An 18,170-nucleotide genomic window follows, 5' to 3' on the forward strand; every position below is an offset into this window, starting at 1 on the left:
TCATCTCAGTGAATCTCTTCTACACCTCTCCATGGCCTTGACATCCTTCCTGGTGTAAGATCCCCAAAACCTAATCTGATATTCCAACTGCAGCCTAACCAATGATTTGTACAGATTTACATGACCTCTGTCATTTTGTACTTCACACTTAGAATTATAAAACCTTGGATCCCATGTGTTTTTGAAACACTTTATCAACTTGTCCTCCCACATTTAAAAGTTTGTGTATCTGAAACTCCTTTTAGGGTTTTGGAGACATTAACACAACATGGCTGAAATACATTGACATCCAATGTCTGATATAATGTGTGTTATGGGAGAGAGAAGTTTAGTCTGAGTTAGAAACTCAAGCAGGCGCTTCACTGCAGACAGGTCACCGTGGAAACGTTGATAAGACATTCCATTCCACAGAATCGACTCATTGGAAACTCTAATCGGATCGGGGGGAGGACAGAGTTTGTATGTTGTTAACCTCAACATAAACGTAAACCAAAGTGAATAGTGGAACAGATTGAATTCTAATGTGTGATGTTTATAGCTACAGTAATGGAATTATCAGAAATAATAGAATTAACAGGCAGGGTAGTTTAGAGAGAATGAGGAAATGATTGAAGTAACTGCTGTGAACCAAAAATGTAAATCACAGCTTCGAGAAATTCCTGCTGTCTTTTCCTCATTTACTGCATGAACTGTGTTCCATCCTGGGCGGCAAACCTTAGGAAAGATAAACGTTAAAGTCGCCAGAGTCCCAGATGAGCACAGGCTGCGTTCCCCTTTGAGGGGGAGAGCTGACTGGTGGTGATTTAACCTGAGGACCACCACACCTCAGGCAAGGGACAAGGTTGAGAAGATATGTAGATGAGAAGTAGGAGGGGCTGAAGATAGATCCTTGGGGGAGTCCAAGGAATTTGGAGAGGAAAGGGAGATTGGAGATGTCTTGGATATTTGTAAAGATGGTGGGGTCAAGTGTTCTGTTTAGGATGGGTGATGTTGTTGCATTAAAGGGAGAAGGACAGAACCAAATGAGAGAGAACTGGAAACAGAATCAACTAACATAGAGAGGTTGGATGGTCAACTTTTGTGAGAATGGAGTCGAGGGAACAGAAGTTGGGTCTCGTGGACAATATAAACTCGGAGGGAGAGAGAAGGTATGAGAGAAACTGGAGAAAGATCCAAGAATCCAGATTCTGTTAAAAGAGCTTGCACAAATGTGTTCCAAATGAATACCTGCGCCATGAGTAAATTGGCATAGAGTGAATGAGATGTTCGCTTTGTTCAATGATTGGCCTGGATAAATGGGGTTTAATTCATAGGGTACTCACGGTAGCACAGTGGTTAGGACTGTTGCTTTACAGCGCCAAGATCACTGTCTGTGCGGAGTCTGCACGTTCTCCCTAAGTCTGCGTGGGTTTCCTCCGGGTACTCCATTTTGCTCACGCTAGTCCCAAAAGAAGTGCTTTTGGAGAATTTGGACATTCTAAATTCTCCTTGTGTACCCGAACAGGCTCCTGAGTGTGATGACTTGGGGATTTTCACAGTAACTTCATTGCAGTGTTAATGTAAGCCTACTTGTGAGAATAAAGATTATTATTATACTGGCACCAATAGTGAGGAAAGAGAGTGTTTAGACTATTGGAGTGACCTTCACTTGAACCACACTGGAACTAGTGCCTGGGTGAATCCCACAACCAGGGCTGGAGAGAGAGCTTTAAACATATTAGTGGGTGAGGAGACAGGGTTGTGGTGAGGGGAAATTTAGAAAGTTAATGAGAAGGGACAAGGCAGTAATGCAGGGCAGCAAGACAGACAATGATCACCAGAATGTGACAGGGACAGAATGTAGAAATAGAAGATTTTATAAAATTCATTTATGGCAATTTAGTGTGGCCAGTCCAGCTCCCCTGCACACATTTGTATGTGGGGGTGAGACCCACACAGATACGGGGAGAATGTGCAAACTCCACACGGACAGTGTCCCGGGGCTGGGATCAAACCCGAGTCCTCGGTGCCATGAGGCAGCAGTGCTAACCACTGTGCCACTGGACCACCCCTCTTGAGGTCAAATCTGACACGAAGATTGTGCAGAGTGTGGTACCGCCTCAGACAGTTCCCAGGGAGAGGGATGGACTCGGGAGTTAGGGAACGGAATTTCTAATGGTGACTGAAGACAATGGGTTTGATCTTCCCAATTTTTAATTGGAAGAAATATCTGCTCATCCAGTACCGCATGTGGGATAAGCAGTTTGATAATTTAGTAACAGTGGAGGAATGGAGAGGGATGGTGGTGAGGTAGAGCTGGGTGTTGTCAGTGTGCATGTGAAAACTAACACGCTGCTTTTGGATGATGTCACCCAGTGGCAGCTTGTAGATGGGAAATAGGAGGGGCCGAGGGAGATCCTTGCGGACACCAAGTACAAAGACTGTGGAGAGGAAAGGGAGTTTGGAGATGGAGCAGTAGTTTGCAAAGATGGGAGAGCCAAGTGTTTTTTTGGGATGCGTAATGACTGGATTTAACGCTGAGACAGTACCAGCCGTGATAGAGAGATGTTCACAATATCGGCTCACATGGAGAAGTTGGGTTGTCAGCAGGTTATTGGAATTATCAGTGGAGCAGAAGGGGTGTCTCATGGACACGGTGAGTTCGACAGGAGGCAGGAGAGAACATGGAGAAAGATGTAAGTTCAGAACTTGGACAAAAATGGACTTGAGACCGTTTGGTCCGGTAGGTTAGTGGAGGAAAGCAGCAGAGACAGCTGATCAGATTGTCTCAATCTTAGTGACAAAGAAGCTTCTCACAGTTGTTGTTGGAGGTGAGGATGGAGGAGACTTCAAAAGGAACTAACTTGTGTTAGCGATATTAAAAAGACACCACACGCTTTGTTTAACACAAACTGATTTTACTTGATTTTTATTCAGAATTTAATTCCTTGTGACTGGATTAGAGCTTATGAACATCAGCAGCAACTGACCCCAATGAACATGTTCCAGTCCAGGATGTGATTAACAGCGAGCTCCAATCACTGAATTTACTTGTGAACTTTCTGGTGCATCAGCAGGTTGGATAACTGAGTGAATCCCCTCCCACACTCAGAGCAGGTGAACGGCTTCTCTCCAGTGTGAACTCGCTGGTGTACAGTGAGGTCAGATGATCGCCTGAATCCACTTCCACAGTGAGAGCATCTGAACGGCCTCTCATCAGTGTGAACACGGTGATGGGACATCAGTTCCCCAGAACTCTTATAACACTTCTCACAGTCTGGACATTTAAATGGTCTCTCTCCAGTGTGAACTCACTGATGTACAGAGAGGTCAGATGATCATCTGAACCCAGTCCCACAGTGAAAGCACCTGAACGGCCTCTCCTCGGTGTGAACACGTTGATGGGACATCAGTTCCCCAGAACTCTTCTAACACTTCTCGCAGTCTGGACATTTAAATGGTCTCTCCCCAGTGTGAATTCGCTGGTGTCTCAGCAGATTGGAGGAATGAGCAAATCCTTTCCCACACTGCGAACAGGTGAATGGCCTCTCCCCAGCATGAATGTGTTGGTGTGTCTGCAAGTGGTATGAGTATGAATCCCTTCCCGCACTCGAAGCAGGTGAACGGTCTCTCCCCAGTGTGAGTGCGCTGATGGATTTTCAACTTGGACGGATAATCAAATCCCTTCCCACAATCCCCACATTCCCATGGTTTTTCCCCGGTGTGACTGCATTTATGTTTCGAAAGGCCAGATGATCGACTGAAGCCTTGTCCACACACACAACATGTGTACGGTTTCTCCCCTCTGTGAACGGTGCATCTTCCTTCCATCTTCAAACTCCCATGATATTTATGTTACAAACGTTTTGGTGAGTAGATCATGACGTGATGTTTAGTTTGAATTTCCTTACTGAAGTTCCTTCACTTCCAATACTCTGCAAAATTGAATCAAAACAGAAAATAGGGAGTGAGAGAGAACGCACAAAAACACAAAGACAGGTTGCGAAATTGAGCTGAATGAATCTGGACATTTGTGGGGCCGGCACTGGGAAAAGGTGACCATGAAAACTGCTGGGTTGTCATCAAAAACAACTGGTTCACCTCTTTAGGAGGAGAGGGGGAGAGTGTGTGTGAGAGAGGGGGAGTGTTTGAGAGAGGGGGAGTTGTGCGAGAAGGGGAGTGTGCGAGTGAGAGAGAGGGCGCGAGTGAGAGAGAGGGCGCGAGTGAGAGAGAGGGTGCGCGAGAGAGAGGGTGAGAGAGAGGGTGCGAGAGAGAGTGAGAGACTGGGTGTAGGACAGAGAGCATTTGGGAGAGAGAGGTAGAGACAGAGAGAGGGAGTGTATGTGTGTGTGTGAGTGAGAGTGTGTAAAAACAGCGAATGGCAATGACCTGAAATGCAAACACTTGCGTTCAAAGGACGATAATGTTCACTTCCTGATGAATCGAATGAAGCTGTCACATTGTGATGTAAGAGTTTGCTCAAGGTTCCGGCCTGTAAATCCTCTTCTAAGACCCTGAAAATGAAATTTACAAAAGGTATCAATGTCAATCCAAAAATGGAATTCAGTAAATAAATTTGTGGTTTGGGTTTGTCGTGCGTAAATTCTCCCTTTCTAACTTCCTGGAAAAGGAGTTTCCCAAATCCACCGTTGTGTGGGGCGGCACAGTGGCACAGCGATTAACACTGCTACCTCACAGCACCAGGAACCTGGATTCAATTCCGGCCTTTTGGGTCACTGTCTGTGTGGGTCACTGTCTGCCCGTGTTTGCGTAGATTTGTTCGGGGTGCTCCAGTTTCCGCCCACAGTCCAAAGGTGGATTGGCTGTGTTAAACTGCCCCTCGTGTCCAAAGATATGTTTGTTAGGTGGGGTTATGGGAACAGGGCGGGGGCTTAGGTAGGGTGTTCTTTCAGAGGATCTGTGCAGACTTGATGGGCTGAATGGCCTCCTTATGCACTGTCGGGATTCTATGATTGTCAGTCTAGGATAGAAATTCCCAACATTCCCTTCTCCTGCTCCCTAGTCCAGTTCATGCTCCCCGCTGCACTTTAAAAAAAAAAAAAATTTAGAGTACCCAATTATTTATTTATATATTTAATTATTTCCAATTAAGGAGCAATTACTGATACTGCGCAGCTTTAATCACAGCCTGGCCCCACCCTTCATTCACTCCGATTGGTTGGAGGACCAGCTGCACTTGGTCGGTCCTCCAGTCCCACCACTCCTCTTCCTATTGGTCCGGAGCCGTTGCCGCTGTCAATCACCCGGGCATTGTGACAGTTCCAGGTGGTGAGAGCCGCCACAGGCTCAGACTGATTGTCCAATAATTTTTTGAAACTAACTTTAGAGTACCCAATTCACTTTTTCCAATTAAGGGACAATTTAGCATCGTCAATCCACCTACCTTGCACATGAGGGTGAAACCCACGCAGACACAGAGATAATTTGCAAACTCCACATAGACAATGACCCAGGGCCAAGATTCAAACCCGGGTCCTCATCGCCGTAGTCCCAGTGGTAACCACTGTACTGCCCTCTCCCCGCTTATACTTTGCCCCTCGTCGTCATCAGCAGTCCCTCATTTGAGGATGACGTCTACTCAGGGTCTTGAGTTTTTGCCATGGGTGGACAGAACCACAGATCTTGAGACCATCAGGTATTGGGATCGGAAGAGCAGGATGTATTTCCCTTTCTTTCCATCAATCCACCACCCCATCATTCAGACATTGCGACTCAAAGGGTGATATAGTTTGACGGACAAGTTGTCTCCATTCTGAACAATGGGTAACAAGCTCCTCCCACTCATCGAAACGTTGCCCCCGACAAAGATGGCGACCACGCATGCGCCATGGTGCACACTCAATCCAATAAAGATGGCGGCCGATAATCCAGGCTGAAAATGAGGGGATTCAGCTCCGCTCAGTACAATCTGGGTGCGGTAAACTCTTGTCAGAGTTTAATGACCCACACAATGTAGTTACGCGGCGTTTCCGACCTTGCCCGCGATCTCACGCACCCTACATATTGTTAACCGCGTCTTACAAATTATGTATGCAAAGAAGAAGCAGTATCGCCATTACTGATACTGCGCATGCTTCAATATCAGCTGGTCCCGCCCCTCATTCACTCCGATTGGTTGGAGGACCAGCACCTCTCGGTCGGGCCTCCAGTCCTGCCCCTCCTCTTCCTATTGGTCCTGAGCAGCTGTCAATCATCCGGGCATTGTGACAGTTCCAGATGGTGACAGCCACCACAGGCTCAGGCTGACTCGCTGATTGTCCAATAATGTTTTTTAAAATAACTTTAGACTACGTGGCCAATCCCCCTACCCTGCACATCTTTGGGTTGTGGGGCTAAACCCACGCAAACACAGGGAGAATGTGCAAACTCCGCATGGGCAGTGACCCAGAGCCAGGATGGGACCTGGGACCTCAGCACCGTGAGGCAGCAGAGCTAACCACTGTGCCACCGTGCTCCTTGATTCTCCAATAATAACAGTGAGAGTCTCAGTAACAATAATAATGGAGATGGGGCCCAGAGGAGAAACAGCAAAGGATTCACTCAATTTGAGAGCAACTAACACTGTCTGTTCCCTTAAGTCAGGCTGCAGTATGTGAGTGAAAACATCATTGGATCAAATGTAATGATGATACAGTAAGTATATAGAGAACCAAAACTAAATTTGGTTTTCAAATAATAGTGAAGTAGTCATGGTTTGTTGACAACATAATATAATCCGCTTCTGGTGTGTGTTACTCTGTCCCATTAGACAATAACCTTTAAAAAAAAAAATTTAGAGTACCCAATTCATTTTTTTCCAAGGGGAAATTTAATGTGGCCAATCCACCTACCCTGCACATCTTTGGGTTGTGGGGGTGAGACACACACAGACTCAGGGAGAATTTACAAACTCCACACGGACAGTGACCCAGGGCCAGGATCGAACCCGGGACCTTGGCACTGTGAGGCAGCAGTGCCACCATAGCACATTGGTTAGCACAGTTGCTTCACAGTTCCAGGGTCCCAGGTTCGATTCCCGTCTTGGGTCAATGTCTGAGCGGAGTCTGCACGTTCTCCCCGTGCCCACATGGGTTTCCTCCGGGAGCTCCAGTTTCCTCCCACATTCCTAAGATGTGCAGGTTTGGTGGATTGGCCATGCAAAATTGCCCTTAGTGTCCAAAAAGGTTAGATGGTGTTACTGCGTGTAGAAGCCAGGTATTTCGAATACAACTAGTATAGGTAAAAGATAGCTGTTTAAGCATAAATGTTGAGCCCCAGTTTTAAATACCCATTTATACAGCATAATTCTTTTACTGAGGTCCGTTGTTCTGGCAAATGCATATTTTCAGAGTCAGTGTGACATTAAAACAGCACAGTTGCAAGATAATTTGACACTGCTTGTGCTAATTGTCAAGGATAGGGACTGAATACACAGCAACATGAAGGCACCATTGTTCACAATGCAGATAACAGCTGGGTCAGAAAAGCTAATGTTGCACATTGAAGATGGACGGCTTGCCATCAAATCAAATGTGTTTGAGTCTAACCCAAACCAATTAGGATTATATTGGGGGTGTGATTAGATGACTTAAGACAGATATGAAAGTGTATAACTGAAAAGTTTCCGCCCGCCATTTTAGTGTGTTGTGTTTATGTGTAGTCTTTCTGCGTTGTCTTTAGTGTGTTGTGTTGTCTTTGGTGTGTTGTCTTTCTGTTAGTTTAGTCAGTTTTGTCCTTTATAGTCTCCATTTTAGAGATGTCTTTTGGGGGTTCTGTCAGTCTACCAGTCTGTGTCAGTGATGTTAGTCCATTTTTGTCTTTGAGTTTGAGTTTAGCTGAAGATTAGCTTTCTCTCTCTCTTCATGTTTCATTGCCAGACTTTGACCTTTTAAAAGTTACTTTTGAGCTGTCTGCCTAAGCAAAGAAAGATAATGTCTGTAATTCTCTGAAAGCTTTGAATTGTCTACGAATTGCCTTTGAAATGACTTTCAAATTGTAATCAAGCGACTACAAATAAAACAATTCTTTTGGCACCTGAGAAGTTTTAACTGCAAATTTCTGCTGAGTTCCAGTATTCGCAAAGTGCTACTGATAACCGAATAGCAGAGATAATATAAATTCCTTCAATTTTACACAGTCGAATAATACAAGGAATCGAACAACTTGGCAGAGTCCAGAAATATTACAAATCTTACAACTTGTCGTATTGCGCCAGGACTTTGATTCATCAACTAAGCTTCCCCCAAACTTGGCGTAGTTCGACAGGTTAAGATCCCATAAATTAAAGATTCTTATAATTGGCATAGTCAGGCAGAAGGGGGGAGTACTGAACGACCTTCGGAGGCCCAGGTGACGACGGAATGCTTCGAAGATAATCGGAGGAGGTCCAGAACCTTCGGGAAGCTTCGGAGATAGTCGGAGGAGGCCCAGAAGACAGCCGGAACCCATGGCTAGACTAGGGTAAGAAATATCTTTTTCACCCATTAAAAATCTTAAAGCCACATCAATCAGTACTTCGACACTTGAAAAGAACATTTTTTATAGACTGTGTTAAATAAATCTAGTGCCAGTCGTTCAGACTATCATAGACGTGACTGGAAGATTAGTCACTGCAGTAATTAAAGTAAAACGGGACTGAAAAAAATATATATATATAGTCACGGCAGTCAGCCATCAAGAAAATTAATGGCTGATCCAAATCAAAGTGTAGATTCAGAGCCTTTAGCAGGCAGAAAATTACTCCCCACTACACCCAAGGGGGGTGCTGGAATACCAGATGTTTCTGTTGAAGATATGTTGGGGGATTTTAGATCTTTCATTCGTAGACAATTTGGACTGTCTGAAGTTGCTACAAAAATTGAATCAAAATATGATATCCCCAAAGGACAGTGGTCCCTTCAGCTGAACACATCATTCATTCTTAAAGGGACAGTTAGGGCTCTGACACTGCTCAGCTCCCAGTTAAAGGGGCAGGTACAGCTTCGCCTTTTCTCTGTTATGTTTATGATTGTTAAAGGCTGGTAGGAGTGAGGTTTATTTAAAAGGACAGAATGTGGGAAGCACACATCAATAAAACTGGTTATTCTTGAACACAAGCTGCAGCTCCTTCTTTATCTGGGAATGAAACTATAGTCTAATTCTCCCTGCTGTTACCAGGTTCCTGTGATGCCCTCCTGCTGCTATTTTAATGCAAACTTCCAATTCAATGAATTCATTGTGACTGTCACACAAACACAATAAAATGTTTTAGACGGATTCCGATGCATTTTCAGCCTGGAAACTGAAACCAGCTTTACATTCAATCAGGAACATCACAGCTTTACACCAATCACTGATTTGACAGCACAGTAGCCTAAACAGCAGGCCTGATGGAATGCATCCCAGAGTGTTAAAAGAGATGGCTATGGAAATTGTAAACGCACTAGTGATAATTTATCAAAATTCACTAGATTCTGGGCTGGTCCCAGAGGATTGGAAAGTAGCAAACGTGACACCACTGTTTAAAAAAGGAGGTCGGCAGAAAGCGGGTAATTGTGCCCAAGTTTGCAGATGACACTAAGATGAGTGTTAAAGCAAAAAGTGCGGAGGATACTGGAAGTCTGCAGAGGGATTTGAATTGGCTAAGTGAATGGGATAGGGTCTGGCAGATGGAATACAATGTTGACAAATGTGAGATTATCCATTTTGGTAGGAATAACAGCAAAAGGGATTATTATTTAAATGATAAAATATTAAAACATGCTGCTGTGCAGAGAGACCTGGGTGTGCTAGTGCATGAGTCGCAAAAAGTTGGTTTACAAGTGCAACAGGTGATTAAGAAGGCAAATGGAATTTTGTCCTTCATTGCTAGAGGGATGGAGTTTAAGACTAGGGAGGTTATGCTGCAACTGTATAAGGTGTTAGTGAGGCCACACCTGGAGTATTGTGTTCAGTTTTGGTCTCCTTACTTGAGAAAGGATGTACTGGCACTGGAGGGTGTGCAGAGGAGATTCACGAGGTTAATCCCAGAGCTGAAGGGGTTTGATTACGAGGAGAGTTTGAGTAGACTGGGACTGTACTCATTGGAATTTAGAAGGATGAGGGGGATCTTATAGAAACATATAAAATTATGAAGGGAATAGATAGGATAGATGCGGGCAGGTTGTTTCCACTGGCGGGTGAAAGCAGAACTAGGGGGCATAGCCTCAAAATAAAGGGAAGTAGATTTAGGACTGAGTTTAGGAGGAAGTTCTTCACCCAAATGGTTGTGAATCTATGGAATTCCTTGCCCAGTGAAGCAGTAGAGGCTCCTTCAGTAAATGTTTTTAAGATAAAGATAGATAGTTTTTTGAAGAATAAAGGGATTAAGGGTTATGGTGTTCGGGCCAGAATGTGGAGCAGAGTCCACTAAAGATCTGCCATGATCTCATTGAATGGTGGAGCAGGCTCGAGGGGCCAGATGGCCTACTCCTGTTCCTAGTTCTTATGTTCTTATGTACCCATCACAACTGGAAGTTCATCGTCGCAGTCACACTGGGATGAAACCGTTTGTCTGCTCCATTTGTGGGAAGGGATTCACCCATTCATACAACCTTCTGACACACCAGCGACTTCACACTGAGGAGAGGCCATTCACCTGCCCTGTGTGTGGGAAGGGATTCACTTGGTCATCCCACATTATGACTCATCAACTTGGTCACACTGATAAGAGACCATTTACATGTCCTGACTGTGAGAAGAGTTTTAAATGTAAAAAGGATCTGTTGACCCATCAACGTATTCACACTGGGGAGAGACCGTTCTCCTGCTCCCTGTGTGGGAAAGGATTCATTCAGTCATCCCACCTGCAGACACATCAACTTGTTCACTCTGCTAACAACTCTTTTAACTGTCCTGACTATGAGAAGAGCTTTAAAAACAAAAAGGATTTACTAACACACCAATATGCTCACACTCTGGGGAGAGACCATTCACCTGCTCTGTGTGTGGGAAAGGATTCAGCCGTCCATCTGCCCTACTGAACCACCAGAGAATTCACACTGGGGAGAGGCCATTCACCAGCTCTGAATGTGGGAAGGGATTCACTCGTTCATCCAACCTATTGAATCACCAGCGAGTTCACACTGGGGAGAGGCCATTCACCTGCTCTGTGTGTGGGAATGAATTTTCTCATCTTATCTTCTGGAACATCATTGAGTTCACACTGGGAGCGGCCATTCAACTGCAATGTCTGAGGAAAGGGGTTTACTCACTCATCCCACCTGCTAACGCACCAGCGAGTTCACAAGCAACCACAAGGTTTAGATTATCCCCGTATTGATGCTGTTAATCATGTCCAGCACTGAATAACGTTCACTCTGACTGTCTTAATGTGCTGATGAGGTTTATTATTCTGAATAAATGTGAAATAAATCTGCTTTGTTTGAAACATTGTTGCAGATTTTTGTCTTTCCCACCTGAGTGTTGAACATCACCTGTCTTGAGCTGAGAAAGGACAATCTGGGGGAGGATCACACGGCAGGAACAAAACTTCAGCCTGGACACAGTCCTTCAGGGTCACACTGAGAGGGATAAATGACACTATGGTCTTTCTCATCTCTCTTCACTGTCAGCAAAGTCTCCGTGTGGGTTAATCCTGAGGTGTGTAAGAAATATGTTCCAGCCACTCTCTTCCACATCTCAGAACCCCTAGACACGGAACAGAAGTCTTCTTTATAACTGTGTTCAGAGTCGGGGAGAACAATGGTGAATGCTGGAAATTTAATAATAATAATTGCTTATACATGTAGGCTTCAATGAAGTTACTGTGAAAAGCCCCTAGTCACCACATTCCGGCGCCTGTTCAGGGAGGCCGGTACGGGAATTAAACCCGCGCTGCTAGCCTTGATTCGCATTACAAGAACATAAGAACTAGGAACAGGAGTAGGCCATCTGGCCCCTCGAGCCTGCTCCGCCATTTAATGAGATCATGGCTGATCTTTGTGGACTCAGCTCCGCTCTCCGGCCCGTACACCATATCCCCGAATCCCTTTATTCTTTAGAAAGGCATCTATCTTTTTCTTATAAACGTTTAAAGAAGGAGTCTCAACTGCTTCACTGGGCAAGGAATTCCAGAGATTCACAACCCTTTGGGTGAAGAAGTTCCTCCTACACTCCGTCCTAAATCTACTTCCCCTTATTTTGAGGCTATGCCCCCTAGTTCTGCTTTCCCCGACCAGTGGAAACAACCTGCCCGCATCTATCCTATCTATTCCCTTCATAATTTTATATGTTTCAATAAGATCCCCCCCGCATCCTTCTAAACTCCAATGAGTACAGTCCCAGTCTACTCAACCTCTCATCATAATCTAATCCCCTCAACTCTGGGATCAACCTAGTGAATCTCCTCTGCACTCCCTCCAGTGCCAATATGTCCTTTCTCAGGTAAGGAGGCCAAAACTGAACACAATACTCCAGATGCGGCCTCACCAACACCCTATACAATTGCAGCATAATCTACCTAGTCTTGAACTCCATCCCTCTAGCAACGAAAGACGAAACTCGATTAGCCTTCTTAATCACCTGTTGCACATGCACACCAACTTTTTGCGACTCGTGCACCAGCACACCCAGGTCCCTCTGCACAGCAGCATGTTTTAACATCTTACTGTTTAAATAATAATCCATTCTGCTGTTATTCCTCCCAAAATGGATAGCCTCACACTTGGCAACATTGAATTCCATCAGCCAGACCCTAGCCCATTCACCTAACCTATCCAAATCCTTCTGCAGACTTCCGGTATCCTCTGCACTTTTTGCTTTACCACTCATCTTAGTGTCGTCTGCAAAGTTTGACACACTGCACTTGGTCCCCAACTCCAAATCGTCTATGTAAATTGTGAAAAGCTGCGGGCCCAACACTGATCCTTGAGGGACCCCACTAGTTACAGGTTGCCAACCAGAGAAACACCCAGTGTTAGTTTATGCAGCAACCTTTTGTGTGGCACCTTGTCAAAAGCTTTCTGGAAATCCAGATATACCACATCCATTGGCTCCCCATTATCTACCGCACTGCTAATGTCCTCAAAAAATTCCACTAAATTAGTTAGGCACGACCTGCCCTTTATGAACCCATGCTGCATCTGCCCAATGGGACAATCTCCATCCAGATGCCTCGCTATTTCTTCCTTGATGATAGATTCCAGCATCTTCCCTACTACCGAAGTTAAGTTCACTAGCCTATAATTACCCGCTTTCTGCCTACCTCCTTTTTTAAACAGTGGTGTCACGTTTGCTAATTTCCAATCCGCCGGGACCACCCCAGAGTCTAGTGAATTTTGGTAAATTATCATAGTGCATTTGGAATTTCCCTAGCCATCTCTTTTAGCACTCTGGGATGCATTCCATCAGGGCCAGGAGACTTGTCTACCTTTAGTCCCATTAGCTTGCCCATCTCTACCTCTGTGAAGACCGCCCAAAAAACCTGTTCAGTTATTCAGCCATTTCCTCATCCCCCATTATTAAATCTCCCTTCTCATCCTCTAAAGGACCAATATTTACCTTAGCCACTCTTTTTTGTTTTATATATTTGTAGAAACTTTTACTATCTGTTTTTATATTCTGAGCAAGTTTACTCTCATAATCTATCTTACTCTTCTTTATAGCTTTTTTAGTAGCTTTCTGTTGCCCCCTAAAGATTTCCAAGTCCTCTAGTCTCCCACTAATCGTTGCTACTTTGTATGCTTTTTCCTTCAATTTGATACTCTCCCTTATTTCCTTAGATATCAACGGTCAATTTTCCCTCTTTCTACCATCCTTGCTTTTTGTTGGTATATACCTTTGCTGGGCACTGTGAAAAATTGCTTGGAAGGTTCTCCACTATTCCTCAACTGTTTCACCATAAAGTCTTTGCTCCCAGTCTACCTTAGCTAGTTCTTCTCTCATCCCATTGTAATCTCCTTTGTTTGAGCACAAAACACTAGTGGTTTGATTTTACCTTCTCACCCTCCATCTGTATTTTAAATTCCACCATATTGTGATCGCTCCTTCCGAGAGGATCCCTAACGATGAGATCATGAATCAATCCTGTCTCATTACACAGGACCAGATCTAGGATCGCTTGTTCCCTCGTAGATTCCATTACATACTGTTCTAGGAAACTATCGCGGATACATTATATAAACTCCTCCTCAAGGCTGCCTTGACCAACCTGGTTAAACCAATCAACATGTAGATTAAAATCTCCCATGATAACTGCTGTACCATTTCTACAGGTCAATTTTCCCTCCTTCTACCGTCCTTCCTATTTGTTGGTATAAACCTTTGCTGAGCACTGTGAAAAATCGTAACTGAATCCCTTCCTACAGTCCGCACATTTCCACAGTTTCTCCATGGTGAGGGGTCTTTAGGTCTCTCCCGGTTGAAGCTTTGTCCACACACAAACAAGCGTTTAATTTCTCCCTGCAGTGAAAGATATGATACTTTTTTTGAGGCTGTGTGACTGGTTAAAACTCTCTCCACAGTCAGTGGACTGGAAAACTCTCATTGGGGGTGGGTCTCGGTGCTTTTGCAGTCACACTGCTGAAACAGAACAAACACTTCTCCTTCCAAATGCAAAGAATGAAGATATTGAGCTCTTAATCAATTGAGTGACTGTCAGATTTCGATGTGATGTTTGGTTTGAGGTTTCTGTCGGCCAATCCTCCACTTCCAATATCCTGTAAAAAGAGTTTACAAAAGCCATCACTGTCAATCCAGGGTAGAAATTCTGAATTGACAATTCTAGTTTCTCTCTTTTGGTCCCCTAAAGCTGTAAATCCCCGTCCCACACACTCTCTCTCCTCCCTGGGCTGAAATCCAAACCCATCTCACCATCTGCACCATTTCTTTCCTCCACTCCCAGTTTTCTCCCTCCCTCTCCTCTGCCTGGGTTCAGTTCTCCAGCTCCTGTCTGCAGACTGATAATAAAATCAATGGGTCTTATTGGGGGGTTTGGGTTCTCACCATTGTCCCCGCTCGCGGCGGATCTCATTCAGCCTCTGGGAGCCACACTCACTCTCACCGCGGCTGCGCTCAGCCCGGAGCAGCACCGCGCATGCTCCACAGAGAGAGAGAGAGAGAGGCGACTACCGGGGGCGGGACATTCTGACGCCTGCGCGTTCTGGCTCCTGTGATGGAGATGGGGCGTATTCATCCGCGCCGGGCATTCCGGGTAGTCTTATCCGCCATTATTCCGTTACGTTCCTACGGGTGATAAATTGGTTCAGGCACTTTTGATACAGTTCGGTGTTTGTACCGAATGGGGCGGCCGCATCGGTGTTTTTCTCTCTGAACGATCCCTGTTGACGACTGTCATCTGTTTCGGGGTCGATATGCCGCAGGGCGCCTGCGCGGCCGCCACCTGTCTCAGGTGCAGCAGGGCGCATGCGCGGCTGTCCTGGACCCGGGAGCCGGAAGAGAGAATCCTGTGAATTTCTCTCCTGGACTGAGAGTGAAATTCCTTTGGAAACTCCTTCAGGAAGAGGAGGATTTGCCAACGGGAACTTCAAACCAAACATCACATCATCATCTGACAGACGTACTCGATTCATCAGGACCTGAATATCATTGGGAGGTAAAATGGTTTGTCTGTTCCGTCCGTGGATAAAGATTTCAGATATCAGAGTGACTGGAAAACTTATAATGACCATTGCAGGTTAAATTTGAGACTAATTACACCGATCACATTGGAGAAGTTAAATAATTTGCTGTTGTACTCTTATGTATGCAGTTAAAATTTAAAATTACCGCATTAGCATACTTGGCAGCTAAACTGGGCAAACTGCTGACCTTGTTCGTAGTGAGAGTTACTATCCCGGATTTTATTAAAGTTTGTTGTTCCTGTTGCATTTCATTCAGCTCACCGTGGCTACAAAATAGGTAGTCAGCCTAATCTCAATTTCCAGATTGTGGTCTGTAGCTTTTTAAGTTACATCAATTCAAATGACTATCTGAATACTTTATAAATGTTATGAGGGTTTCTGCCATCATTTCCGGCAGCATGCCACAGATCCTCACCACCCTCTAAACCTCCTAGTCCTTCCCTAAATCTCTGCCCCCTTTTATATGTATCCCTCAACCAAAGGGAATTGGACCTTCCTATCCAATCTATTTAGATCCCTCAGAAATTAAAAAATATATAAATTTATATTTTTTTCCAATTAAGGGGCAATTTAATTTGGCCAAGCCACCTACCCTGTACATAGTCATAGAATTTACAGTGCAGAAGGAGGCCATTCGGCCCATCAAGTCTGCACCGGCTCTTGGAAAGAGCACCCTACCCAAGGTCAACACCTCCCCCCTATCCCCATAACCCAGTAACCCCACCCAACACTAAGGGCAATTTGACATGGCCAATCCACCTAACCTGCACATCTTTGGACTGTGGGAGGAAACTGGAGCACCCGGAGGAAACCCACACGCACACCGGGAGGATGTGCAGACTCCGCACAGACAGTGACCCAAGCCGGAATCGAACCTGGGACCCTGGAGCTGTGAAGCAATTGTGCTATCCACAATGCTACCGTGCTGCCCCAAATTTGGGTTGTGGGGGTGAAACCCACACAGACAATAGGAGAATGTGCAAACTCCTTACAGACTGTGACCCGGGGCCAGGATCGAACCCGGGTCCCCAGCACACAGGCACAGAGTCACTGTGCCATCATGATCCCCCAGAATTTTATATATTTAGAATAATCTATATTATTGTCACAAGTAGGCTTACATTAACACGGCAATTAAGTTACTGTGAAAATCCCCTAGTAGTAACACTCTGGCATCTATTCTGGTACGCAGAGGGAGAATTCGGAATGTCCAATTCACCTAACAATCACGTCTTTTGGGACTTGTGGGAGGAAACCCATACAGACACTGGTGAACGTGCAGACTCCGCACATAGTGTCCCAAGTGGGAATTGAATCCCGGGATCCTGGTGCTGTGAAGCATCAGTGCTAACCACTGTGCTACTGTGCCACCCATAAAACAGTTCCGCTCCATGTTCTCCGATTAAAGAAGCTGAAGCGCGCAGAGTGGGTCTTGAACCCACGGCCCTGGGATTAAGACTCCCATGCTCTGCCGACTGAGCTAGCCAGGCTGCTTTTCATAATTTCATTGTGGTCTCTCTTCAGTCTTTTCTGTTCCAAAGAAAACAGCCCCAGTTTATCCAAACTTTCCTCAGAGCAAACATTGTCAATTTCTGGCTGATGTTCGTAAATCCCCTCTGTACTGCCTTCATTGGCCGGGGCATTGAGTATAGGAATTGCCCATGATAAATTGCCCTTAGTGTCCAAAATTGCCCTTGGTGTTGGGTGGAGGTGTTGAGTTTGGGTGGGGTGCTCTTTCCAAGAGCCGGTGCAGACTCAGGGGGCCGAATGGCCTCCTTCTGCACTGTAAATTCAATGACAATCTATGATTAATCTAGGACAAAGGTTCAGCACAACATCGTGGGCCGAAGGGCCTGTTCTGTGCTGTATTTTCTATGTTCTATGTATAGAACCTTATTTAGGCTACACTTGGAGTATAGTGTTCAATTCTGGTCACCACACTACCAGAAGGAAGTGGAAGCTTTAGAGAGGGTGCAGAAGAGATTTACCAGGGTGTTGCCTGGTATGGAGGGCATTAGCTATGAAGAGCGGTTGAATAAACTCGGTTTGTTCTCGCTGGAATGACGGAGGTTGAGGGGCGGCCTGATAAGAGGTCTACAAAATTATGAGGGGCATAGACAGAGTGGATGGTCGGAGGCTTTTTCCCAGGGTAGAGGAGTCAATTACTAGGGGGCACAGGTTTAAGGTGCGAGGGGCAAGGTTTAGAGGAGATGTACGAGACAAGTTTTGTTACACAGAGGGTATTGGGTGCCTGGAACTCGCTGCCGGAGGAGGTGGTGGAAGCAGGGATATTTAAGGGGCATCTTGACAAATACATGAATAGGATGGGAAGAGAGCGATACGGATCCAGGAAGTGTAGAAGATTTTAGTTTAGACGGACAGGCACAGGCTTGGCGGGCCGAAGGGCCTGTTCCTGTTCAGTACTTTTCTTTGTTCTTTGTTCTACTCTCTCGAGTGCAATCTTCCTGTGTACAGGAATCTAGCTCTGGCCTAACTAGTCCTGTCCTGCCATTTATCATGTAATCCTTTGCCTTGTTTTCCCTCCAGCTTTCTTCCTCACTATCAAGTGTTTAACCATTTTTGTGTCACAGG

The 18,170-nt window shown here is 45.3% G+C and overlaps 1 long non-coding RNA gene across 2 annotated transcripts; it reads right to left on the reverse strand.

Moving 5' to 3' along the window:
• Positions 1–2,892: 2,892 nt before the first annotated feature.
• On the reverse strand, positions 2,893–6,086 carry LOC140419260 (uncharacterized). 2 transcript variants are annotated; one of them, XR_011945655.1, is made up of 3 exons: positions 6,022–6,086; positions 4,369–4,493; positions 2,893–3,914 (listed from the first exon to the last, which is right to left on the reverse strand). It is a non-coding gene; the product is annotated as an uncharacterized lncRNA (long non-coding RNA). The 2 variants fall into 2 exon arrangements; XR_011945656.1 differs by lacking the exon at positions 6,022–6,086 and adding an exon at positions 5,384–5,516.
• Between the last annotated feature and the right edge of the window lie 12,084 nt (positions 6,087–18,170).

The sequence above is a fragment of the Scyliorhinus torazame genome, chromosome 5, assembly GCF_047496885.1.
Source record: "Scyliorhinus torazame isolate Kashiwa2021f chromosome 5, sScyTor2.1, whole genome shotgun sequence".
Taxonomy (NCBI): domain Eukaryota; kingdom Metazoa; phylum Chordata; class Chondrichthyes; order Carcharhiniformes; family Scyliorhinidae; genus Scyliorhinus; species Scyliorhinus torazame.